This window comes from Camelus bactrianus, chromosome 25 (assembly GCF_048773025.1).
Source record: "Camelus bactrianus isolate YW-2024 breed Bactrian camel chromosome 25, ASM4877302v1, whole genome shotgun sequence".
NCBI classification, from domain to species: Eukaryota; Metazoa; Chordata; class Mammalia; order Artiodactyla; family Camelidae; genus Camelus; species Camelus bactrianus.
In genome coordinates this window covers 28,792,162-28,818,784 of record NC_133563.1, presented here as the reverse complement: position 1 = coordinate 28,818,784, position 26,623 = coordinate 28,792,162, and the positions used below count along the sequence as shown (strand labels likewise).

At 43.2% G+C, this 26,623-nt stretch overlaps 1 long non-coding RNA gene across 2 annotated transcripts in view; it reads right to left on the bottom strand.

The window, feature by feature from the left end:
• The window catches only part of LOC123613561 (uncharacterized), a 52,928-nt gene that overhangs the window by 16,998 nt on the left and 9,307 nt on the right, over nt 1-26,623 (bottom strand). The window contains exons 2-5 of one of the 2 annotated variants that reach the window (XR_012502194.1): nt 14,981-15,220; nt 13,686-13,856; nt 9,125-12,765; nt 8,851-8,942 (exon numbers count right to left, since the gene is read on the bottom strand). This is a non-coding gene — a long non-coding RNA (uncharacterized LOC123613561). The remainder of the gene's footprint in view (nt 1-8,850; nt 8,943-9,124; nt 12,766-13,685; nt 13,857-14,980; nt 15,221-26,623) is intronic. The other variant, XR_006720928.2, reaches the window with a different exon arrangement.

The window sequence follows — 26,623 nt, the reverse complement described above, 5'->3', positions numbered from 1 at the left end:
AGCAGAGACAACACTTAAATATCAAAAGGCTCAGTTCCAGTTCACCCAAGTTCAAACGTAGGGAAACACTGGAAGTAAGATTTAATTTCCCTTTAATTTTCTTGCTAGATATTTGACATGGTATGAAGCCCATTCCAATTTGCATATGCATAGACCCACACTTAAATTTCCTGTCTCCTGATTTAAATTGTATGAACTAATCTTCACTAAGTCAATTCATTTAGGTGTCCCTTCAGCTACTCAAGAAAATGAAAAAGGAGAAGAAGAGGAGAAACAAGAGGATGAGAAAGAGAATGAGAAGGGGAAGAAAGAAAAAAAATTAACCTCAGAATTAAAGCTTACAGTTTCAATGAGAGCCAATGTATCTTTTGCTACTCAAGATGAATAAAGCCAGATTCCCTTAGAGAAGTTGAACTTTACGCATCCCCTGACACACACAAATATATATATAAATATAAAACATTTACCTTTCAAGGTATGGCGTGTGTGGCAGTAAATTAAGATATGTAGAGTATTTCTAGATAAAGGCTACAAAGAATTACCAAGATAGTATAATGATCCAGTACTCCCTCTGTTTTCAACTCTGCATGTGTGCATGTGTGTGTGTGTGTGTATAGGTTGATGGATAAGTGGAATATTAAATCTGGTGAATCAGGTAAAGACTCACCATCTCTTAATTTTCAGAGACTTCTAGAACCATAGAATGTGTCATCTGGAGGTCAAAGCCATTTATTTTAATATCAAGGAACTGAAGCCCAGAGTCTTCCGTCTTCAGAGGGGCAGAGACTGATGGGTCTTCAGCAATGGTTTCTGCTTGCCTTGGTATGGTAGAGTTGTTTCTGGAAAGGTGCAGCACATTTCTCATCGCCTCTGCATCCAAATGAGTCCACGTGATCACATCATTGGACTGGGTGGGAAAGCCAGAAGTGTCACTGCCTGGCTTTGCAGACACCATGACCATCTCAGGTTGAGAAGCAGCCAAGTTTTTTCCAGTCTCCCTCCCATCTCCTGACTAGACACAGTTTCTTGAGGCCCTGGAGGATGATGATTCCACAAGATGGAAAAGAGACCTGCATCACCAAATCATCAAATGGAAAACATCCACCCTTAACCAGGAATACCCCTACTGAACAGTCCTGTGAGCAAAGGAATTACTTTTTGCTAAATCGCTGAAAAGCTGGGGATTTTGCTTGTTCCTGGGGCTTAGCGTTACCCTAAGTAGTCATTAGTACCAGATCCAAAACTAGAAATCAGATTTCCTGACTGCCCATCCAGTAGTCATGCCAATATTCATGTATGTTTATAGCATCCATGCACCTTGTGATTCTGGGTGCAGCCCCGATTCCACTCCTGGCTCTGTCTTTCTCCTCTTTGTCCCAGGAACCTAGCATGATGCCAGACTCACAATAGGTACTTGATTCATATTCACTGAATGAAAAGTCAGCATTTACTTCAACTGTAAAATGGGAATCGAACCTTTTAAATATTTGAAATCAAGACACTGGGTCATATGTTTTTGTATGGATTCTTAATACTCTGAAGTCTAAAAAACCTCTGACCCAATAAATCCTCCATATTCTTCTGCTTTGGTATGTTTTCAGTCAAGCCTTAGTTCTGATTTTGTAAAATTCCATTCTTGTAATATTTTTCCTGATATCTATCTAAACTTAATATGGTACAAACTATCTGGTCCCAGCTTGAGGTGGGGAGAACATAATTCTCTTCAGTTTGCCAAGGCAAATCAGAGCAGCGAACATTTGTTAAGGAATTGGTAAGAAAATCGCTCTGCTAAGCAAGTCACATGCAGTGGCTCATTTTTTTCCGTACCCCTATTATCCCTCTTTCATAAGTAAGAAAACATACTTGGCAAGGGTAAGCAGCTTTTCCAACGTCACATACTGAGTACACAGCAGAATTGGGATAAGAACAGAGGTTTGTTTGATTTAAGAGTCTAGATTTCCAATCTCCAGGCTCTACCACCCAGCTGCAAGCAACAGAGATAGACTCTGGGTAATTTAAGCCCCAAAAGACACTTACTAGAAGGATTAACTTGTGAGAAAAAAAAAAAAAAGAACTAAAAAAGAACAGGCCGGATCAAAGCACCTCCTTGAATCCAAGAAGTAACACTAGCAAACAGCCTCTTCTTCAGGGTGGGCTCTGGTATCAGGATGTTCCACCTCTGTTTTCAGTGATGGTGTTACTCTGCTCAGGAGTCAGACTCTGTGGCAAGACTCCTACTGGCCTCATTCACGTCACCTGCCTACTCTTTGGCCAGGGGAGAGTGGGTCACCATACGTGATGGTCCCACCAAAACTATAGTCAGTGAGATGAGGTAGTTCCCAGGGAGAAATGACAGTTCTATTACTAGAAGTAGGGGGAGTGGACACTGGAAAGGCTAAGCAAGAGGTGTCCTTGCTAGCAGAATGCAAAAGAAATATATGGTCTGTCCCCAATCTACCAAAAGCTACAGCAGCAACACAATGGCAGAACGTGTATTTCTATCCTTTCGCTGCACTCAGCAAAGCCAAGTTCAAATCCTTCTCTTGGTCAGTAGGATTGGTTCTTACTTGAATTTCAGCCCGAGTCTTGTTCTCCCACGTATCAGCTATGTCTTTGGGAATCTGCTACACCTCTTAAAGTCTCCGTTTCTCTGCAAGTAAAAAGGTCTAGTGACAAGCCCGTGCACCCAGCTTATGGGGTTGCTGGGAGAATTCAACTCAATTGTGAATGAAGAGCTTTTGGCACAGCACCTAGCATGTGAAAAGAATTCAAAAGTTATTAGCTAATATTACTACTATCTCCAAACCACTAGGAAACCATTCGAGCCCCTCTTCTGGGCACAGGATACCTATGGGCAGAACTAACGGCTTTTAAATGCTAGCTCATGATCAAGCATTCCTTCTTCTGCAACAAAATGAGAAAAATACGTTCGGTGAAGTTAATTTTTCATTAAGTTAAATATATTTACTTTTTGGGGGGTGTTAAAATGTCCTTTATGAATTCATGGTGACAGGATATGGCTGTTGCTTGTGTGTTTTAATATGTTCATATATTTTCTTTTTTTATTGACTTACAGTTGATTTACAATGTTGTGTAAATTTCTGGTGTACAGCATAGTGATTAATATATATATTCTTTTTCATATTCTTTTTCATTATAGGCTATTACAAGGCACTGAATATAGTTCCCTGTGCTCTACAGTGGGACCTTGCTATTTATCTATTTTATATATAGTAGTCAGTATCTACAAACCCTGAACATCTACTTTATCCCTCCTCACCCCATTTCCCCCCTGGTAACCACAGGTTTGTCTTCTATGTCTGTGAGTCTGTTTCTGTTTTGTAACAGTGCCTAGGATAGAAGCAGCCCTGGGAAAAGGAAGATATGGGGCTGGGGTTGTGGGTCCAGGCCCAGGGGCGCCCGGAGAAACACTTCCTTACTCCTTATCTTCACTTTCCACATCTCAAAAAAGAAAAGATAGCACAGAACAACACCGAACTCTAAGACTCTTGGCACCATTTGTATGCATTTGTCCTTGGGTGTTGATACAGAAAAATACAACCTTCTTATGATTTTCATATTCATCCCTTAGAAGTTTCTAACAGCTAACATTATTGGAGAGCGATTATTGTATCAGTAATTTGTAAAGTGGGGAATAAAGGAAGGAAGAAGAGAACAGGGTGAGAAGGAAGAAACGAGCAAGAGAAAAGGAGAGCAAGAGAAAGAAGGATGGATGGAGATCCGGCTCTACCCAACTGGTCCTATGAGGTCAATTTGCCTGCTCTGACCTGGCAATCTACTTTAGAAAAATAGATACATGATAGATAGATAGATAGATAGATAGATAGATAGATAGATAGATAGATAGATAATGAATAGATGGATGGATGAATAGATGATAGTGTTGAGTGAAAAAAAATGCACAACCTGAAAGCTGAGAATTATGTTTTATTCAGCAGACTTGCTGAGGACTTAAGCCCAGGAGGCAGCCTCTCAAATAACTCTGAGGGACTGCTCCAAAGAAGGAAGTGGGGAGCCAGGACATGTAACAGTTTTTGCAAAAACAAAACAAAATGGGTAGTCAGAACATCAAAAGATTACTGTTAATTAAAGAAAACCAGATAATCTCAAGTTTAAAAATTTAGTGCTTTTCCAACTAAGGAAAGATGCAGAAGTCTGGGCTCATTGAAATCATTCCTTTGATATGCACCTTATCTATCTAGGGCCCATATCTTGCTTTTCTCAGTCCTGAATCCCCTCAGGGTGCACAGCTGGGGGCAGCTGCAGTGGCTGTTGACTTAATGCAGGAAGCAACCATTGTTTACTGATATGGCAGGCGACATTCATCGTCCATGATAGAGATGATAGATAGATAGATAGATAGATAGATAGATAGATAGATAGATAGATTATTTTTAAGGCTTTAGGGACAAAGATGATCTTGCCAGCATTACTTTAAAGAACAAAGAGCAAGCAATGCAGAAAACCAACACACCATGCTGAAGTAGGTTAAACTGTAGCAAAACTCCTCTGCAGAATTGTGGAGAGCAGTTTAAATGATATCTTAGGATTATGCAACATAATTTTTAAAAAGATGATTATAATGTTACATTTTAAAAAGTATACTGTAATATTGGTCAAAGAATCATATTTCTTTCTAGTTTTTTTCTCACATTTTCCAAATATCCTCTTGTCCTCTAACAAATTTTATGACAATACATATCATATCTGTCCATCTGTGTATGTATGTGTATATATATGTATGTGTCTATACACACACACACACACATGCAAGTATTTTTTTCCCATTAGGACCATATTTAGACCATTGAGTTCGGAGGTCACTCAGGTGAAGAGTTCTGGTTCCTCTTAGCTGTGCTCAGTGCCTTCTCTTCCTTTCTCTTTCCAACACTACCTGGGAGCTGGGGGCGCCAACAGCCTTGCCATGGAAGGGAGGGGAGGAGGGTAGTTCTTCCTTCCTTGCCTGGAAACTGCAGCCTCATCCATCATCCAGGACAGACCCATTCACATTCCTGAGAGAGAGGGAAGCCCTGCAGAGCGAGCAACTAATGGCCAGCTAATCAACCGTCCTAAGATTACCCCTGAAACTACAGACAAAGTGATCCTGCTAGCTTGATGCCGTCGACTGCCTGGAATTCCCCTCAACCAAGAGCATCTGGTTTGCTTGGCTGCCCCCACCTCGTTAGAAAGTGACTCATTTGCATTTTCTCCCTCACTCTGTGATGCACAGGCCCAGTGGCTGTGGGTTTTCTTTAGATTTAAGATTTAACACGAATGAGGGGAGAGGCTGGGAAGCTGTTAAGGATTAAAAATTTGGCCTAACGTTCTAATGGTATGACTAACTTTTAATTAACATCGGGAAAAAAAAAAAAAAGGAAAGAAAAAACTGTACCATCAATCTGTCCGAATGTCAGGTGCTATTTGGTTGTTAACGCTTACTTTTTATTGCATTGAAAACTCCCAAGATGTATTTTGACATTGTTTACCCTCCTTTATAATTAGAGTTAGCAAGACCGGCATCTTTTAACACCAGAATGTTCTTAAAATACCTGTCATCGTTTTGAAGGCTTCCCCACCTTGTGAAACCTATTATTAGTAACTTTTACTGTATTATGCTGCTAAGTTTATTTTAGATTAAAAAAAAAAAAACTCCTTTGGCTTTTTGGCCAGAGTCAGTGAAAATGGACTATAATAATGATCGAGGCTGTAAAAGCACATCTATTTCTTTTATGATGCAAATTTAGTGTGAAAAAGGCTCTGTCGTATAGGGGAAGGCCTTGACACTTACAAGTAACCAGCTGTAAAGGGTTCAATGGTGCCCCCTCACCCCAGCAAAAAATATGTTCCCAGAAAAATGTTAATTCACATATCTGTGAATGTGACCTTATCTGGAAAAAGGGATCTTTGCAGCTGTAACTAAGAATATCCAGATGAGATCCTCATGGGCCATCTAGATGGGCCTTACATCCACTGACAGGTGTCCTTAGAAGAGACACAGAGAGGAGTCACAGAAAGAAAAGAAGACACAAGCAGAGACTGGAGTTCTGCGGCCAAAGCAAACCCTGGAGTCAGCAGAGGCTGGAAGACCCTCCAGAGCAAAAGCAGCCCACCTGGCACCTCGATTTGGGGCTTCTGACCTCCAGAACTCTGAGAGAATAAATTCATATGGTTTTAAGTCACCCAGTTTGTGGTAATTTATCACAGCAACCCTGGGGAACTAATACAACATCTGTGTGATCTTGGGTGTGTTACTTCACCAAACTGAGCCACTTCGTCCTTATCTGTTAGTTGAGGACAGGGACACCCACCTGTAGGATTTTAATGGCGACTAAACCTAATATAACCTAAAAATCCTAGTACTCAGTGGGTGCTCAATAAACAGGAGTTGTAATTATCACACGGTTGTTACTAGTACTCTGAATTTCCCCCAAATGGAAGGGAAGTAATAATCAGAGGCCCAGGAAGGCCTGGGGACTTTTTATTGTCTTTCCCCAAGATACGCTATGAAAGACTGGCCTGTTTTTTCATGCAAGGTTTAAACTATTGAAAGTTTACATTCAGGGATTTTTTTTTTTCCCAATGGCCTCACCCTATACCTCAGCCTACACTGAGATACATGATAAATGCTAACCTTGAGTAAATATTAAACTAGAGAAATGGGCGAGGAAATTAGGCTGGTGTTACAGTCTATTAACCTCCTTTATAGGAACAAAACAATGGTCTTTCCCTAAAAGAAACCCTTAAACCCTTAAACCCTTAAACCCTTAAACCACCGGCTGGAAAATCTCATGAGAACGGAGTCTAGTCGGATGAGCCAGCCATGTTTCTCCTCTCCATACACTCTGTGGCCTCCCCATTGCAGAGAGAAATCTGATCTCTCTCTTCCTCTTGCTCTAGTGTCCTCTCCAGGCATTCATTCACATTTTTGTTGCCACCTTTATCCTCCCTCAGTTATTATCATCCATTTTCACGTCTCTCCCTTTCACCACCACCATCCTGGTCCCGGCTTCGCAGACGCTTCCCTGGATGGCAGCTGTTGTCCGCTCCCTGACTTTATTCTTCCCACCCGTGCTCCTCTGTAGACTGTTTGCAGGCAGCAGCCCGACTGAGTAAACCTTTCAATACACAAATGACTCCATGCCAACTCAGAGCCCTCCGATGGCTTCTCTTCTCACTTGGGACAAAACCCAAGCCTCTTGCCCTGAACTCCGCACACCTAATCTGACCTGGCTCCACTCCCCACCTCCCTTCCTAGGCCCTGTCTCACCAGCCTCCTTTCTGATGCTCATTGCCAAAAGAAAAAAACAAAAACAATATTTTTTTAAGTATATTCACAGATATGTGCAGCCACTATTACAGGCAAGTTAAGAATATTTTAATCACGACCAATTCACTTTAAAAAATGCTCATCTACCTGTTCCCTGTGGGCATCTTGCTGACTAACTGCTACAAAGTCTGGACTTTTGGAGACACTGCTTGACACCCAGTATCCGAGGTACAGAATGAGGCAGGTGTGACTGGCCTTCTCCCCACGCATTTGGCCTGTGGTTGCACAGACAGGAAGAGTCAGAATGGGCTAGGTCCTACTGAGCAGTGTGATAGGGCCTGGTGGTTTGTGGAGAAGCCTGACGTCAGGAAAGGAGACAAAAGCAAAGTCTTTTGTTTGAGGTCTCTGATGCACAGGTCATGGTGAAAAAGTCTTGGGAAGCATCAAAGGTTAGGACCCAAGGGTGAGAGCGGAGGTTAGCAACTGCAGGAAGATGCTTGTAGTAACAGGAAGCAGAGGACTCAGGGGGAACAGCCCCTCTGCTCAGGCCCACCATGCCTAGCCAGCCTCCTGGAGTCAAGGGTCCATCCAGGTCCTCTGACTGCACTTTCCCACTCCCTTCATCCTGCAGCAAGGTGGTGACGATGCCATATTCCTTAGGAGGTCAAGACCCAAGCCCTAGCTGTCTCCTTCATCATCCCTCGGGTCACCCTCTGAAGGTCCAGCGAGATCTGTTTACAAGGACTCTGACAGCTCCGTTCAGACGACCAAAACCTTTACAGGACAAAAATAGCACACTCAACCTTCAGATGCGGAAATACTGATAGAACTGGCACAGTGTCTACGTTGGCATCGTTGCCTGCTGAGAGATCAAGCCCTCTGCGTTGTAGGAGGCAGCGTGGTAAGCATCACATAAATACAGACTTGGCATGTGAAGCTTTCATTTCTGTTCTGACACCAGACAGTCTGTTGCCATGGAAATTATTCTGTCACCTTGCAAAGGCAGCCTTCCTTCTAGAAGTGCAGAACCACCAAGCATGTCTGCATTTGAGAACTGAACTTGGCCAAGGGTTGTCATTCTGCCCCGTGTAGAATGTACCACTCGCGTCTCTGACTTGGAGCTTTCTGACCTCATAATCAAGGATTTTGTCACATTAAGGTAGATATAAAACAAAAAAGAGTAGTTTCTCTTTACTGACTAAAGCACCTCCATCAGTCTTATCTCCCCTTAGCTATCAAAAAGATGCATGATTCCTCATTGACTTCAAAGAACTCAACACCAATTAAGGGTCTGACTAGCCTGCTTCCGAGTCTGGGGGAAGGATGAAACAAAATGTTCCAAGATCTGAAACATCTTGGGATGTTCCAGAGTTATTTGGCTACTGAGAGGACATCTGGTTGTCTCCTAAAAATATCCCTTCGATTCACATCAAGCAAGACCGCTGGCTCCCAGGCAGTCAAGGTGTCATAAAGCTTACAAAGATGATCTCAGCCCACCACTCACATCGCTGTGTTTACAAACAAAGTAACAAACTTTGTAAACTGTGTTTCCAGGAACAAACCACTAGCCAGCCTGGGAAAAGTCAAACCGACGTCATCTGACTCCAGGTCTCTTGCTCACAGAACGTCACGCATCCTCAGAAAACCACGGTGCCTGGCAGAATAGGATCGATGCACAGAGGGTTACAGTCAGGTGGCTTTGGGACATCGATGAGGGGAAAAACTCATGTCTCAGGAGAAATGAGAACTACTGCATGGAGGAAGCAGTATTTCATGAGTTAAGAGGTTTGAAAGCAGGAATTAGGTGTGAGAATTTTAGTCAAAGGAAATACTTACAGGTTTCCCAAGGCTGGCTTCCCCAGGATGGAGTGAAGACGAAGTTTGTCCTAAAGGCTTTCCACAATTTGCACCTCTTGGGGAGTGATGGAAATGTTAGCTATCTTGATTGTGGTGGTGGTTCCATGTATCAAAATTCTTCAAATCCTACATCTGAAATATGTGTAGTTTACTGTACAGGACTCATACTACAATAAAGGTGTTTTTTAAAAAAAGGCTTTCCACATTCTTTATTTCCATGCTTCACATTCCTCTTTTGAGGATTAAATGAGTTAATCCAATGAAGCACTTACCCAATATGAAATAAATGTTAAAATGTTACCTATAGGATGGATCTTTGGTTCTAATAAAAATATTGATGATCACTAAATGTCTTCCCATACTTGTCAATATTTTGACCTGGATTGCATGTAGTTGCTGCTTTAGTTGTTGGCTGGAGAATGGGCTTTGTTTGTAAGGTCGAGACAGTGAGCTGGCTCATATAAACTTGCATCGTCTATACAGAGAGTAAGGCTTCTACCACTCCCACCATAAACTCAGATGCAAGGGCAAAATCTTCTAGGCTGTCACAAAGCCCATGGACATTATTACCTTTAATTCATGTCAACAAACTATAGTGAGAGCTTCAGCGTCAACATCAGCGCCTCAGTACAGAACAGCTCATATTTACAGAATGCTTAGCACCCGATGTGTCTCCAGGATGAGAATTCTCTTCTGGTTCAGCAAGGGGGAGGGCAGGGCTTTGTGCCTAATGACTGAGACACAACTATCACCCTGATTTGATTTTGCCTATCGCTTCCCTTTTGGAACACAATGACAATAGAAGAGCAATGACGATTAAGACCACACACACACACACACACACACGCACACGCACACGCACACGCACATGCACAGTTACTGTTAGCCAAGCGCACATGAAAACAATCTCAGCTGCAGGCTGAAGAGCCACGAGCAACACAGATGTCAGTGCTTGGTGCGGCCACTCGCCCCCCCCCCCGCCGACACCAGGGCACCTCTATCCTCAGAGGCTGTAGAGAATGTCTTCTCAACAGCTTCAGTCTGGAGAGAGGTCACACTTCAGAGGGTGTTGCTTGTTCTACAATTTGCAGAGCTCTCCAGAAGCTTGCTAGAAAGATTTAGAAGGTTAATCCCCTTGGGACATAAAACAAGGTCTTTGTGATCTGGTTTGCGCTGGGATGCAGCAGACCAGAAGCATCTCTGCGGTAGGACTTCAGAAGAAAGTCTTGATAACATCACCTCGTAACAGCTGGCAGTGAAGGAGAAGGAATGTCAGCTAGATAACTCCTCTGCCCTGGGGTCTGGGCGGCAAGAAGCACTCCCGCCTCAGGGTTACGGGGTCACTGTGATGGAAGATGTGGCCTTCGCAATGGAGACGCTGACTCTTTGCAAACCACCTAATTCATGTTCAGAAACAGCAGAGTATAATGGTTAAGCCCTCAGGCTCTGAGACCAGATCGCCTGGGTTCAAATGTTGGATCCGTACCTTAATTACTGTGTGGCTTTGGGCAAATAACTCACCCTCTCTGTGCTTCATTTCCTTCATCTACAGAAAAAGCTTATTACGAAGGTTAAATGAGTAAATTCAATAAAGCCCCCAAGGCAAAGTGAAATAAGTACTAAAAACCTTCCTATGGTTATTTAAGCTCTGTTTCAGAACTCGGGGAATTGGCTAATATACTCTAAGGCATTTCTATCACACACAGAAAATGCATTTACATATATTTTTGGTTTTGTTTTACGGAAAGGAATAGGCACCACTTACACAGGAAACTGGTTGTTTAACTAAATAAACGAACAATAATTAGTGCATGCTTAACACATGCCAGGTACATAGCAGAAGAAAAACAAAAATAAAAAATAGGAAAAATATTTCTGCTCCCATGGAGCTTACAGATTTGGGGGGAAACATGTCAGAACCAAGATAAGTGAGGAAAATGGGTGGCATGTTTGAGAGTGTTAAGGGCTGGAGAGAAAAGGTGATACAGGGAAAGGGGGGTGGGTATTTTCTCCTACAATTAATCATTTCATTAATCAACTCTGCTCAAAACCTATAGGAAGTCATGCCTGGCCCTTTAAACAGAAATACACGTGCTGGTTGGTGGAATAAATAAGGTAACATGGGCAATGTAAACCGCTCCTGTTTGTAAGATGGGCCAACAGTGATTGAACTGTCTGAGCTTTTGCCTAGAAACTCAAGCATCTTTGTCCAGCCAAGGAGGTCCAGCCATCCTTGGCCTGTCACGCACGCAGCTCTCTGTAGATACAGGGCCATTTTTAGACCACTGTGTTGTTACCTTTCCCCTGAACTTGGAGACCCTCCCAGGCCTGAAGGCAGCGCAGCTGTTCCATTTGTGTTAACTCAGCCTCTGTGGTCCAGTCTCACTGCATTTGCCTCCTGCAAGTCCTGTGGTCCAGCACGGCTGGACAAGTTATCCTCTGAACTATTCATGAACTCTATCCCAGAACCTAGGATGGGGACTGGGAATGGTGAGTTGAGGGGACAGGAGTGGGGGTGTCAGCAGCTACAAGCTCCAATATTTTTTTTTAAAAAAAAGAGATGCGAATAGATATGGGGCAGTAAAGATTAACCTCGGAGGAGCTGAGGTCAGTCACTTGTACAGAAAACATTAGCTGAACATCTTTTATGTGCCTGTCATTTTGCACAGGCCCTGGGTACGCAGCTGTGAAAAGACAAAGGTGTTTCCTATCTTCCCAGAGCTTTCAGACTAGGGCAGGTTTGAACACACACTGTCACAACAATATTTAACATTTGAATAGATTTGACACTTTAGAAAGTCCTCCTTTGACCCTCAGATGGCCCTATGGAAATAAATAGTATCATCTCCATTTTAAATAAAGTTAACAGAGATCCAAAGATTATGTAAGGAAAGTCAGAAGGTAAGCGGACCATTTAGGACATCATCATAACGGGAAATTGACAGCTCACGTTATTTTTATGGTAAAAGGAGTGACCTCCGAGCTCATCTGGACTGAGGAAATGTGCTACTTTAAAAAATCAGGCAAAAGCAATAATTGAGCCTATATATAACCTCAGCATGAAAACAAAGCGGTCCTCAGGGAGGCTGCTGTCGGGGTGGAGGGGATGCGAAGAGCAGAGCACATACACGAGGTCCCCAAGGGCGGACCTCCCCCTGCTGCATCACCTGCTGCAGGTGCAGGGGCGGGCAGTCAAGGGTCCTCCTTCCTAGTCACCTGCTTGGGCATCGCTCCCCAGGGAACAAGAGCTAGTGGTGATGTGAGTTCCCTCCTCTGATGATGAGAGACAAGGGAGAGAGGGAGCTGGGAGGAAACGAAGGCGAGAGCACAGTCCTCTGTCCCACGCCAAGCCCCGGGAGAGCACTCTCGGGTTGCTCTGACAGCTCCCCACGGGCAGCACCGCCAGCAGGCTGGGCGCTAGTGCACATGCATCAAAAAGAAAGCTGAGACGTGGAGAGAGGAGGCGACTTTCCATGACAAGACGCCTGTCTTGTTTGCGCTGGGCTGGTCCGATGGTAAATGGCAGTGCACCAGGATGTACTGAGCTTCTGTTACTTACCTGCGCTGGGCTTTGCAGGCATGTCCACAGGCAGCACCCTAGAGGACGTCTCCCCTGTCACCTGCAAGAGAGGAGGATCCTGGTTCAGGAAACACTTGGATCCTCTGACCACAGACCGAGTTTGCAGGAAGGTGGAAGCCATATGGATCGCCTCCAAGGTGCCAAGAGCGTGCCCTGAAATGCCTCGCTCCCGCAGGAGCTCACCAATCGCCCGAGCGGGTCAGCAGATGTGTTTTTTAATGGAGTCAAATACCATCAAAGGAACAAGCTTCCCCTCACATGACATCCATCAGTTGTTCCCAGGTAATGACAATAGAGGGCATGAATCCCCGAAGAACTCTCCTTTGAGTAGGCGGGGGAGGTGGGGATGGGGGAAGCGGCGTTTGGATTTGTCTATAGCTCCAATTTCCTTTCATGAATATTTCATTTAAATCCTGTACTAATCATTAAGTAGTAATGACTGTCTCTGTCTCCCCTGCACTCACTCTGTCACTCAAGCATCCTTTTCTGCCTCCCATCCTCTCTCCCTCCCTCTTCTGCCTTTCCCCTATCCATTCCTTAGGACACATCTCAGATTTTCTTTCTGTTTCTCTCTCTCCATCCCCCATGCTTCTCTGTTTATTGCTTATTCAACCTTTCTCTTTATCTCTCTCTCTCTCTCACACACACACACCCAGCCCTTTCTCTCCTGCTCCATCACCTTACCTTACCTTTGGAATCAAAACGTATCTAAAACTACTGATTTCTCAGCCACACGTCACATACAACAAAGCCTATTATAAAAGATGCATGAGTTGGGGAGAACGCCCCAGTTCCAGAAAGCCAGCAGCCAGAAATGTTTCTCTAGAAGATGCTTGTACACACGGCAGGATTCAGGGCCTGAAGGCCCCAGGGTGTTCTAGTCGTTAATAACCCAGTGGACGACCCACACAAGAATCCAGCACAGACCCACGGTTCATTTTATGGGAGACGACTACTCACTCCAGCACAATTCCACGAGGGAGGGAAGAGTCCAAGCGCTCTGTTCTCTTGGGGAGGAAAGAGCCTGCCTTTCCCATGGCGAATCATGCCAGTATGTTTGAGAGGACTGAGAAAGGTCAGAAGGTGCGAGAGCAGGAAGAGGACCCACGAAGTTAAAGCTTTATGATTTTCCTTTAAAAAAAATAATAAAGAAGGGAAATCTCTTGTTACCTTTGTGTACAGAACCCATCTGATCTGTCTCCAACTTTATCTTCTGCCACGTTTTCTCACCCTGTCGCAAACGTTCTCCTTGCCAAGCTTGTGTTCAAGTAATACTAAATGACAAAAATTTTCTTTCTCTTCTCTTCCACCAAACTAAATTACAGGTGATAAAGATTTCCCCAAAATGTTGACAAGCATTGGTTCTGAGTGATAAACTTAGAAATTAGTTCAATTTTCTTTTTTATGTTTTCCCTCCAAATTTTTCACAGCGAGCATGAATTACTATTGTACTGTTAAGATAAAAACCTAAAAATCAGCAAAAATGCAATAAATTCATTGTGTCTAGCCTACCTTCTCTGCCAGAATCTCTGAGTCCCCATTGCATGAACCTCTCCGCCTGCTCAGAATTGTCAGCACTCTTGTCTTTACAGCACTCACTTTAACCTTTAACTGGATACCTTTATGCTTATTTTTTCATCTAAGCTTTATAAGAGCCCTATAAACTAAGGTGATTGCTCCCATTTTACAGATAAGAAAAGGGAGGCTGAGAGAAATGAGTGATTTTCCTATGTTCACATATTTAGACTCACCTCTCAAATGCATCTCTTCTAGACTTCTCTAGCCATAGCACAGTTGGCAGAGTGGCCATGGGACTTTCCTTAAATGGCTCCACTGATCCTCAAAGGTGGATTATTTACTTCCGGGTGTCCGGCACTCACTAGCTCTGAATATGCTGAACACATTATTCACAAGACAGAACATGCCCTCTTCCACCGGAAGCACTCAGAGAGAGTTCTCTCCAAGCTCCTTCCCCTTCCTCCCAGTTCCTGGCTGGAACTTCTGAAGAAGGATATTGATGAGATAATAATTCCTGCGCATCCCTACTGCCCACTCCCACCAGAATGTCTGTTTGTAATTCTTAGATTTCCTAAAGAAAGTGGCAATATTGGGAGGGCAGGGCTGGCGCCAAGACTTCTTTTAGCATGGAGCAAAGTGGCTGGTGCGGGCTCTTGAAGGGACTGGACTACCTTCTACTTTGAGCTCCTCAGCATAAAGGTGGAAGAAACACCATCCTAAGATGGTCAATGACTTACCTGTTCAGCCCAGTGCTATGTTGTTATCCAGACATCCCTGCCACCAAAGAGTGACAAGTCAATGAAACTTATGCAGGAAGAAACCTGCCTGAACACTTCGGTTTGGCTTCCACTGGTAATCTCCCCAACTCAAAGTGTCATTGAAGCTGGCAAAGAACTTAGGAGGAAGGAACCAAAGATGGCATCTCTGCTTCACCTGGGGCAGTGATTCATCTTATATTCATCTAACTTCTCTTTTCCCTGGAAGTTAAAAAAAAAAAAGCAGTCAGAAGGGGAAGGGGCTAGATTTTATGAGTCATGACAACGAACCACGAAATGGATTGATAACTTGTGGGTTGCATTACTTGGGAGAAATCATGCATTTTGGAAGTGACCAAGGAAGGTTTGAGTTCAATGGCAGATGGTCACAGAAACAAATCTCAACAGAAGAGACACAGAGAGGGAAGAAAAATAACAGCTAACATTATCTCAACAAAACCGTAAACAGCCTCATTCTCCCGTTTTATAGGTGGAGAAATAGAGGCACAGAGAGTTAACTCATCCAAGGTCATCCAACAAGTAACTGCTGAAGCTGGGATTAGGACCCAGGTAGTGTAACTGGAGGACAAATATTCTTTCCACCACTGTCGTACGTACCGCCCAGGGTATGATTGGAACCACCCCCTTTGCACTACTTTGTGTTCTTCTACGTGTGAACAAGAGACAGAGATTGTACAGACATGGGAGAAAGATGTAAATGTCTTTTCATTTTCCTCTAGAAGAGCACTGTTCAATAGAATTTCCATGTGAGCTTCACATATATTTTTAATTTTCCAGTGGCCACATTTTTAAAGAGCAAAAAGAAACAGGTGAAGTAATTTTAATAATATATTTTATTGAGCCAACATATCCGAACTATTATGTGGGCAACATAGAACTGGTAGAAAAAGTTTTCCCAGAGATATTTTCAATTATTTTGCTCACACTAAGTCTCAAGTCACATCACACTGTAGATGGCCCACAGCGTTAAGTGCTCCGCGACCTCATGGTGGACAGCTCGGCTCTGGGGCGGTTCAGTGCTACACCATGGGGAGCTTTAGAAATCACTGGTACCTGGGCTCCTCCAAAGACCCCTAAATCAGAAACGCTGGAGCCGGGGCCAGGCTTTGGTATTTTTATTAAATACCAGGATGCTTCTAGGATGCAGTCAGACTATAAACCCCTGGATGGAAGATTTCTTTTTCTTACTCTAATGCCAGTTACCTTGCACAGAGCCTGAACTTCACAGATTCTCAAAATATGCCCCATGAACAAATGAGAGGGATCTGGACTTGCATTTAAGTGTCTTGAATTCTAGTTCTGACGGTGGCACTAAGTAACAGAGTGACCGTGAATTTATGTCAGAATTTCTCTCTGAGTCTAATCTTCCTCATCAGCAGCAACAACCTCTCTGGACTCACTGCTGGCTCGGCCCCTCCTCCCTCTGAAAAGAATGTCTCCTGGGACAGGTGCCACGCACCTGCAGCACACAGCCCTGGTCCAGCCGCGAACGCTGCTTTTGCCGGGGCTTCGCCTCCATCTGCTGCCCACTGCCTGGGGTCCTCAACTACAGAGCACCCTGCTGCACCGCCCTTGCTCGACATATGTAATCACCATGTCACCGGCATCTCCTCGGCCACAGGAAATTTAAATTGCATCTTTTGAGTCTTAATATGCTGTTTCTGGGCTGTTTCACATGCAGTTCCTGAGAGGGAGGCATCTGCTTGGCGTGAGCAGCTATGCTACTAACAGGGGGATGGTGGCGTGTCACTGCTGACAGCACAGGGACAGCTGCATCTCTGTGAGCCGCAGGTTCTCCCTAGGCGTGGGCAGGTGGGGGAAAGGAGGGCACAGGAGGGTAGGGAAAGATGCCTCTTCATGTGAATGCTGCTCACAGCTGTGGTTTTGTGAAGACATGGGAAAAAGAGCTATGAACCTTAGATCAAGTCCAGGCACCCTGAGATGTTGAGGAGTAGGTTTGCTAATATATATAATCACCAAAAGGGAGGGAGGAGGGAAGGGAGATGCTGTCGCACAGGATAAGCCCGAACTCCAAGCAAGTCATCAGAACTCCTATGGTCTACATTCTACCAGCTCCAGCACCACCCTGCCCCATTCCTGGTCCTCAGCGCTTCCCTTAATGCTTGTCCTACGCCCCAGTCATGCTGGACTAACAGCAGTTGCCTGAACAGGCTATAAACTCTCAAGAACCCTTGCGTTTGCACACGCTTTTTTCCCATTTCCTTTGCTTGCTAAATTCCACCCATTCCACACCACTCACTCGGATGACACCTCTTCCAGGAAGTACTCTTTGACCACCCCAGCAAGCCTACTCTGGATTAGGGATCTTTCATTTGTGTTCTTCCAACATGCATCTCTCATCACGGCACCAATCAGGAGATAGTGTCAGTCCCGATGATCTCCATCCCAATAGGCTGTCATCTCTTTGAAGGAGGAAATTAAATCTTTTGTCTTTTCATCCCTAGCACACTGGGTCTGTGTTGGGCTGCGCTCTTTAGGCCTGCAAGGTCTGCACTTGCCCAGCTTCAAGACCGAAGGAAGAGCCCAGAGTCAGTGACAGAGGCATCGGTGGTTTAATGGCTAGGGGAGCTCACATGTCTGAAGCAACGTCCTGGAGCGACAACCCACTGTGTGGGCAGTGTGGTAGGACATGGTGCCCCAGTGATGCCTCGCACTTGGCTGGTGCTTGATAAACATGCTCTATGTAATCAGCCAAGAAACCTAACCATTGAGCTTATCACTGTCATTTTGACTCCTGGGTTAAAAGTACTCAGTTTAAAAATGAACAGTGGATTTATCTTCTTTCCTTTTCCTTCTTTTTTCTTCGTTTCGTATCATTGAGTTTGGGGTGAGTTCAAGGCAGGGGTGAGTCAGGAATGGGCAGGGCTTGTCAAAAGAGAATGTTCTTCCAATACCTCCCAGCTGATGCTTCCTGTCTCCCATTGTGAAGCTGTGCAGAGCAGCAGTTCCCAAAGAGTTAACTCCTGGCAAGATGCCGAAGCTGCATCCTTGAGGCCGGCAGCTTCCTCCTTCCCCACCTCTAACTCCATCCCACAGGATTTTCAGGAACCCTCACTCTAAGTTCTCCTTTGATCATTATTTTGTCCCCTGTTATAAACCCATTCTCTGCCTTGCCCCTTGCAGCAGGGGAGACAAGCTGAGTGTTAGCAGACTGACTGCGGGTTTCTTGGAAGAGGCTGCCTGCTGACACCTTCACTCTGCAGGACTTCAAAGGGGAGCCCCACACTTTGAAACATCCTGGGGGAGAAATGCTGGAAATAGATGCAAACTCTTCCTCTGGAGGCCTGGCAGTATTCTCTTTCAGCTTCTGGCAGAGCCGTTCCCTAAGGAGCCACAGTGATGAAAAGTGTTGCTTAAGTAAAGTGGGAGTAAATGCAGTGAGAAAAATGGGATTCTAACCAGCAATGAGTGCCTCTGAGCTAGAAATTTTTCTCCACTGAGTGTCAATTTCCTTATCCATATAGTGACTAGATTAATGGTCTTTTAAGTGTCCTTCAGTTTGGGGGGATATATTTATTCCTGGGGAGATAGATGGATGGATGGATGGATAGATTAGATAGATAGATGATAGAAAGATAGATAGATAGATAGATAGATAGATAGATAGATAGATAGACAGACAGATAGATGAAACAGAAAACTAAATTACATAAAGACATATGATAGATAATAATTAAGATGATGTTAGAGATAGATGGGTGACAGATAGATTGATAGATGAGATGAGAGGGAGAGATGGAAGGAAGGAAGGAAGGAAGAGAGGGAGGGAGGAAAGAAGGATAGGTGAAGGGGGAAAGAAGGGAGGGTCACAGCAGAAATGGCATAAGAAGATTTAGATCCAGACAAGAATAAGCCCTGGGTTTGAATCCTTGTTTCACCCATTTTTAGCAGATTTTACCTAGTTCCAAAATCTGTGCATTATCTCAGATATTTAACTTCTCTGACTCCTAATTCACTCAACTGAAGTTAGAGAAGAACATTGTATGGCATATCAAGCCTTAAATAAGAAAAGACATATAAATCACCGTGCATCGCTTCATAGATGCCTATTAGATGTGAAATAACTAACAATGGCTAAAGCAGTAGAGAAGCTTGTCGGCTCTCAGGATTTGCGGAAGAAATGAGATACATGCAATTGACAGCTTTGTATTCAGCTGCCTACTTGACATCTCCACTTAGACATCTCACCACTACCTCAACCTGTTCCAAACTGAACACTTCATCTGGCCCCCAAACCTCCCCTTTGTCCCCAACCCCTGCTGCTCTCAGTGATGGGAGCCGTCAATCCAAAAAGTTTCTTAAGTCAGAAATCTGGGAGACATTTCTGAGCTTCCTTCCCCTCGCTCTCAAGGTAAATTTTTCACCAATTCTTATCAAGTTGACTTCTAAAATTCTCAGATGACCTACTTTTCAACTCCTCATTGACCTTATCCTAAGCCACAACATCATCTCTTTTATGGACCACCCTGGGAGCCCCTGTCCCCCCTACCTCTGCCCTTGTCCCCCCACTTCCTTTAACCCAGTCTCCATACAGCAGCAGGGACTCTCTGAATCTCTAAATTGATCAGACCACTTGCCAGCTAAAGGTCCTTCAGTGTCCCCTTTTGCATTTGAGATATTATCCAAATAGTTTACCGTAACCAGTGAGGCTCCCATGCTATGGTGCCTCTGGTATCGGACTCCCTCCTGCTCCCTACCAGGCTCACTGCTCTTCTTTCTGTCCTCAAACACACCAAGCTATTTCTCACTCTGGGATATTCATCCCCATACCCTCTATTCCTTTAATCTAACCTCACCCATCCCATCCCGTATGCTGATTAATGTCTACTCATCCTCCATCGTGAATGTCACTCCAAGGATTTTCTCTGAGTCCCCAGTTAAACTAGGCCCCCAGTTATACACTCTATTAGAAGCCTCTGTTTCTCCTTATGAATCCCTATTACAGCTTGGAACTCTGTGTTTGTGCCTGCGATTACTTGTTTGAAGTCTGTCTCCTGAATCAGAATATAATGCCCACAAGGGCAGAGATTATATATATATTTTTTGCTATTGTTGTTCATCACTGTATCCTCAGTACTTAGTTCTAAATACATATAAATATTTAATGTTACTGAATATTTGTTAAATTGTTGAATAAATGAGGTACAAAGTTATTATATCTTCAATGGCTCCCAATAAAAATCAATGCTAAGGCTTAACATTAATAATATTTCATTATTTTTTCAGAGATAAACCTCAAAAATACTTGGAAAACAGGACATCTCCAAATTGAATTTTCTAGGTCCTTGGAATCAAAGGATTCAGAGTTGAAGGGAAGGGTAAATCCTTTTCATCCAATCTCCAACCTGGAATTAGCAGTTTTTAATTTTTCTAACCTTACTGACATTTGTCTAAAAAGTATCTGTTAATGATGAAATGGTGTAATTAGTTTTTTTTTTCAACTATTTTCCAATTGATTGTTATTACTCTCATAATGAAAATAATATGTGTAAATTCATTTTCACTTCTCTGGTTTACATGGTAAAGAGGATTGAATCTGTGTGAGAGGTAAAATGTTGGCAGAGATTTTGTATTACTATCAGCATTGTTACCATAAACAAACATTTACTGACCAGGGACCTGTATAATGTGAGATTCCAGGTTCTCTTTATGCAAAAAAGTAACCACAATCCAAAAAGCCTGAGGATTTTACCCCAACTTACACTGCTGATAAGCACAACCTTAACTTGAAAGTCTCGTCAAAATCTATAAAATTCGCAAGTTTAAAAACTAAGGCAAATTCCTGAAGCAGTTTTTATCAATCATTGCACGGATTACTACTGGCTTCTACAATGCCCATCTCTAGATTCTCAATTTTCAACCTGCTCATTGGCCTCCTAGTAACTTCTTTCTTAACTAGTTTGTGTATTATTCCACTTTTAGTAATTATAAAATCGGTATCTACACCAGGAAAATTCTTGGAAAATGAAGAGATGTTAACCCACCATTCTGCCAACCAGAGGTAACACTTCATTTTAACAGTCCAGATGAATAAAATTTCAAGCTTATAATGTCATGTCTACTATAGACATTATTGGTGGTGACGTTTATTTTCACGGAAAAAGCAGACACCAATGTTGTTGCAATTTTTGAAATCACCAAAGAGTCATCAATAACCTCCCCTGAAATGTTGATCAAACAATCCTTGCTGGTTAATACTGACCAGCTAATTTAAAAGTTTCAAAGGAGACATACACAATTTGCCCAAGTTGACTCTAAACGATGCCCAATCAAGTTAATGTTTACATCCACAAGGTGCTCACCTCCACTAAAAACCAGCCTTGCACATCAGCCCCACAGGGAAGGACAGCTCATGCCAGAGTTAAAGGAAAGCTCCAAGATAAAGAGTAACCCAGACAGAAAGCTGAGGTTCAAACACATCTGGTTTCCATTAACTGGGATTGCAACAATGTCTTCAAAGGCAAAGAGCATTTCTCCCTCCACACCTAAAATCTCCTGCTTCCTCCAAGATGGTAGACTCAGAAAAACGTCCTGAATCACAGAACTGAGCTCACAATGAAAGAGTTAGCCTTTTATGTTGATTTTATTTAAGGTTTTGTTTAATAACACAAATAACATATGCTTAAAGCAAACAAAGAGCAAAAGAAGAAAACATGTCACTACAAGCCAGAATTAACTGATACCCTAACATTATTGTTTTTGAAAATATGTAACAAAATGAAATCATATTAATGGTTTCACATATTGCTGTTTTGCTGTCATCCCTTTTAACATTTTAAAGTTGTCTAGTTTCCAGTTGAAAGGACATTCATTAATGTCGTCAACCAGTCCCTTTTGACATTTGTACATTTAGATTGCTTCCAATTTTTCCCCCTATAAACACTTTAACAATGAGCACCCTTCCATTCAACCACTCATTCTACAAAGATTTACTGAGCTCCTACAATGCCAGGCAAAGAAGGCCTAAATATTTTGCTCATCTTCATAATTACTTCTTTAAGACAAAGTTCCCAGAAGTGGAACTCTTGGTCGAAGCACACTTTTTAGATTTTAATTGAAATTGCCAATTGCTCCCCCAGAGAGGTTGTACCCACAGACATTTCTGTCAGCATCACCTGAGATTATCTACTACTTTCCCTGACCTTCACCAGGGAAGGCAGAAGGTCTGGGTTTGGAGCAGGATTACTGAAGATGGTCAATCAAAGGCCTCAGCACTATATGGAAATGCGAATTCTTAGGCCCTACCCCTGTGATCTACTCAATCAACATCTCTGGTAGGTAGGACCCAGTAAGCTGGATTTTAATAATCTCTCCACATGATTAAAATTTGAGAACCATTCATTTAAAGCACAAGAGACAGAACTATGAGGTGTCCAACCAACTAATTCACAGCTCGTGGACCACTCCCATGGATGTCCTTCATCAATAACACTTTCCAGAAACTGACTGAGAGCTAACTCTTCAACAGACGTCCTGGAGGGTTATAAACTCAGCTTTGCAGGTTGTTTGGCAAGAAAGTGAACTTCAGAACTGAGATGGGCAAAATACAGAGATAAGTAGTAGAGAGAGAGGGAAGCAAGCCTCTCCAGGGGGACTGAAAAGAGCGACCAAGGTGGAGCCTAGACTTTTAGCTGAAACACTGGATTTAAAGGTTGGGCCCGTCTCAATTTTAACTCTTTAACCTTGGACAACCATGTAATTCTTCTGATCCTCAGTTTCCTCTTTTGCTTATCAGGGATAAAACATCCTGTCTTGCAGGTTGTTGTGAGGGTCACATACGATAAGCTATGTGAAATGCTTTGGAAGCTGTAAAGCCCTGTCTACATTAGGGGGTGACGTTATTATCAGAGACCTGGGTTTAGGGGAAAGTTGCCCTTCCTGTGCAGTGCCTCTTTGCCATTCAGACCATGAAATTCACTTCTTCCCCTGAACCTTCAAAGGCCCCATTTATCAAGCGTCAGAGCTCAAAGCAAACTGCCTCCTTGGCCTCCTTTTAAGGGATATCATTTTCATTTCCCAGTTGGAATATTATCTTTCTAACCTCCAGCCTGCAGAAGTGCATGGTCCACCACCTCTCTAAGCTGCATGGAAAATTACTTAGATAGAGCACCCTGGCTGCAGAGAAGGAAAGAGACCATGAAACTACACTGTTGAGGAAGGCAGCAGATTTGGAATTCAAAGACAGGAGGTCAGATTCTGACCCTCTCTCCAGGATGAAGAGGGGATCTTTGGGCATCACAAGAATAATATGGCCAAAGGGTAACTCTTGATTTCTCCTTGAAAATCTGCTTCCCCCTGCATTTTCCCATCTCGGGAAATAACTCCATGGTTTCCTCACACCAGAAATGGGAATTATTCTTGATTCTTTTCTTTGCCTCACCTTTCAGGTCTAACTGCTCACTACATCCTATTGACCTTAAGCAAGTTGCTTAACCTCCCTGAGTGTCGGTTGCCACCTCTGAAAAAGTAGTGGATAATAATGTATCTTATTCCAGGCTTTTCAAGAATTAATTTAAACATCCTTCTAGTCTTTGAACATCTGCCCCGCTGGAAACACCAATAATCACTTTTGGGTGTAAAATGACACCTCTGAGATTTATGGCATAAATATTCATGGGGCTCGGGCTGTATCCCAGGCACTACATCAGAGATACAGTGATGAGAGAGACAGGAGGGTCCCTCTTCTCCTGGAGCTTACAACCCAAGGGGGTAAAAAGTAGGTGGTGGAGGGGGAAATAGACAAAAGAAACAACAGGACAGCATTCAGGACAAGGGTGTCTAAAGAAAGACTTTTAAGATAATTTGAACAGAGTAGTTATATGATGTCTGTGAAGTGGGTGGTCAGGGACGGCCTTTCTAAAGAGATCACATTTAGGCTGAGATTTCAGGGACAAGAAGAAAGCAGTCACGTGATTAGGATGATGGGACAAGACACTCCAGACAGAGGGAACAGCCAGTGCAAAGGCCCTGAGGCCAGAGTGAACTTAGAATGTTTAAGGAATATCAAGAATATTAGCATGGCTCAAATATGGAGAGTTCAAGGGTGTACAGTCAAAGAGGCTGGTAGAGGCAGATCACAGAGGATTTCACAAACCATGGGAAAAACATTAAGGTTTTGTTTTGTTTTGTTTTTCCAATGATAAGGGAGGCCAGCAAAGAGTTTTAAGCAAAAGAGTGATTTAGTTTTATTTGACTTTTTAAAAGATCACTTTGAGTGCTTCGTGGGGAATGGATTATAGGATGACAAGAGTAGAAGGGGAACCGGTGGGGAACCGGTGAGGAAAATGTTTGAACCAGTTCAAGTAAGAGAGGACAGTGGCTTAAACTGGGGTAGAAATGAGGAAGTAAGTCAGAAGAAGTGGAAAATTCTGGGTCTGTTTTAATGGAAAGTCAAGATGACTTTGTGGCCCTTTAGACCTGGAAGGTGGAAAAAAGTTAAAAAAAAAAATCAAAGATAACTCAGAGTTCTGACATGAAAAACTATAAAGCTACTGGGGGGTGGGGGGCAAAATCCAGGGGAAAGCAGGTTTGCAAAAGGAAATCAAGAGGGCTGCTTTGGCCATGTTATTCTTATGATGCCTACAGTGTCCATGTGGAGATGTCAAGTTGGCATTTAGATACATACACCCGAAGAGCTAAAAATTCAAGAGTAAATGGAATCCAACATTACATTCAAAGGTCTATATCTTAACTGTATTATATATTGCTATATAATATATAATATTAGAGGTAGACTCTGCTACATCTTAAGAAAACACATAGTTTCTGCCTTCAAGATGCTCTCGCCACCATGGGAAAAAGAGACAGACACAAAAAAATTGATACCCTGCCATTTGGTAAGTAGTAGGACGGAGGTGTTTATAGGATGCTAACCTGCGTGACTTTCAACCATGCTCTCAGGTTCCTCTCATCCTCAGGTCTGCCCCTCACAAATGGGGATAAAACCACCTATCTTGGCAACAAGACAATAGACACACCTCAGAGGAAATGATGTAATGGAAGTAAATGGAAAACAAAGCCTGAATTATTATCCCAATGCAAAAGTAGGGAGCGGGGAGAAAGCTGGCATGAAGAGCTTATTCACAAACTTACCAGCCAAACACAGGGCTAAGTTCTGGCTGATAGGACTTAAATGAGCTCGTCTATCTAATCACTGCAGCAGGAAATGTAATTCTTCACAAAGCCAGTGTTGCTATGAGGGAATTTGCATGAGGCCTGATAGGATGGAAAAGTTCCTCCTTTGCTGCTGCAGCTGAGCAGTCGCTCCTAAAAATGACACACAAAGGACTTGGTGGCTATTGGTTCCAGACTAGCTTACCCTTGACCCTGAGCAAAAGTCTAACCTTCAAGCTTTCCACCAATGATGACACCCTGTCCAGCTGCGAGAGCCATGGAGTGGATATGCCCTGGGTTAGAACTTGGATGCTGTCTCCTAAGGACCGTAGCACATGAACCAGGCCCTTAGCCTCAGTTTTGGGAATTATACTGTGGATGTGAAAACCATCTCCCACGTAACTGTGAAGATTTACCAAGACCATAAAAACACATAGACTGGTGCATGGTACACGAGGCATGTCCTAACAGTGGAGAGCAAAAATGACATAGGAGTTTGTTCAATCTTTACTCATTTGAAGAGGCCACAGATGAGTTTTGTTTATCTGAACATTGCCAACACTAAGCAGAATGGAGGCTCTCTGTATGTGGAACGAACAAAAGGCAGGCAGAGTGGTTCCATGAAGCTCTTAAAGGACACCATAAGGAACCTCTGGCTAAAACTGCCTTCCCTGATGCTAGAGACCCTTTCCTACTGAGCCCAGCTGGTGCCCGGAAGTTGGAAAAGTCAATTTTATGACTCACAATTTCAATAGCACCTTTGTTTGAGAAGACTGACACTGGCACTCAATGGGAGAAAAAGGAACAGTTCCCGTCACTATATAATTACCTCCATTTTCTTCCTCCCTTCTAACTAAAGGCAAGTCTTATTCTGACAAAGGGAACATTAAAACCTGCTTCTGCTCTGGCAGTTTAAAAAAAAAATGTCATTTTCAGGTTCCTCTGAACACGATCAGCTCATACAGCAGGGGGAACGTTCATTGAAATAAATTTGCTTCACCTTGTAAAAGTTGAATTACACAAAAAGTAGAGGTTTGCTTAGGCTAACGTTTCCCACATTATATGGATTGGGACATTGGGTCTGCAGGGTGTTAGTAGATAGTGGTGGGAAGCAAGGGCCCCATGGCACCTAGGTTTGGGAAATACTAAGGTAAAACTTAAAATTACTGTAACAGTTGAAGAGCTCTTTCTGCGATGGACTTGTTTCATCTTTAGAATGCTACTGTGCATTGTCAGTCTCCAACAGAGGGTGATCATTGCCCAGAGTCACTGGATTTCTAAAGCATCTTACAGGACTTTGAGAAATGTCGCCTGGAGTCAGGGGAATGGACCAGATTAACTTTCCAAATCCCTTCTGGCCCAAATCAGCTGTTCATTTCCTGCCATATAAAATTCAATTGGAAACTACAAATAGACTGTGAATGTTTGCACACTCTCGGAAATGTTCTCTGACAGCCTCGTGACTCCACT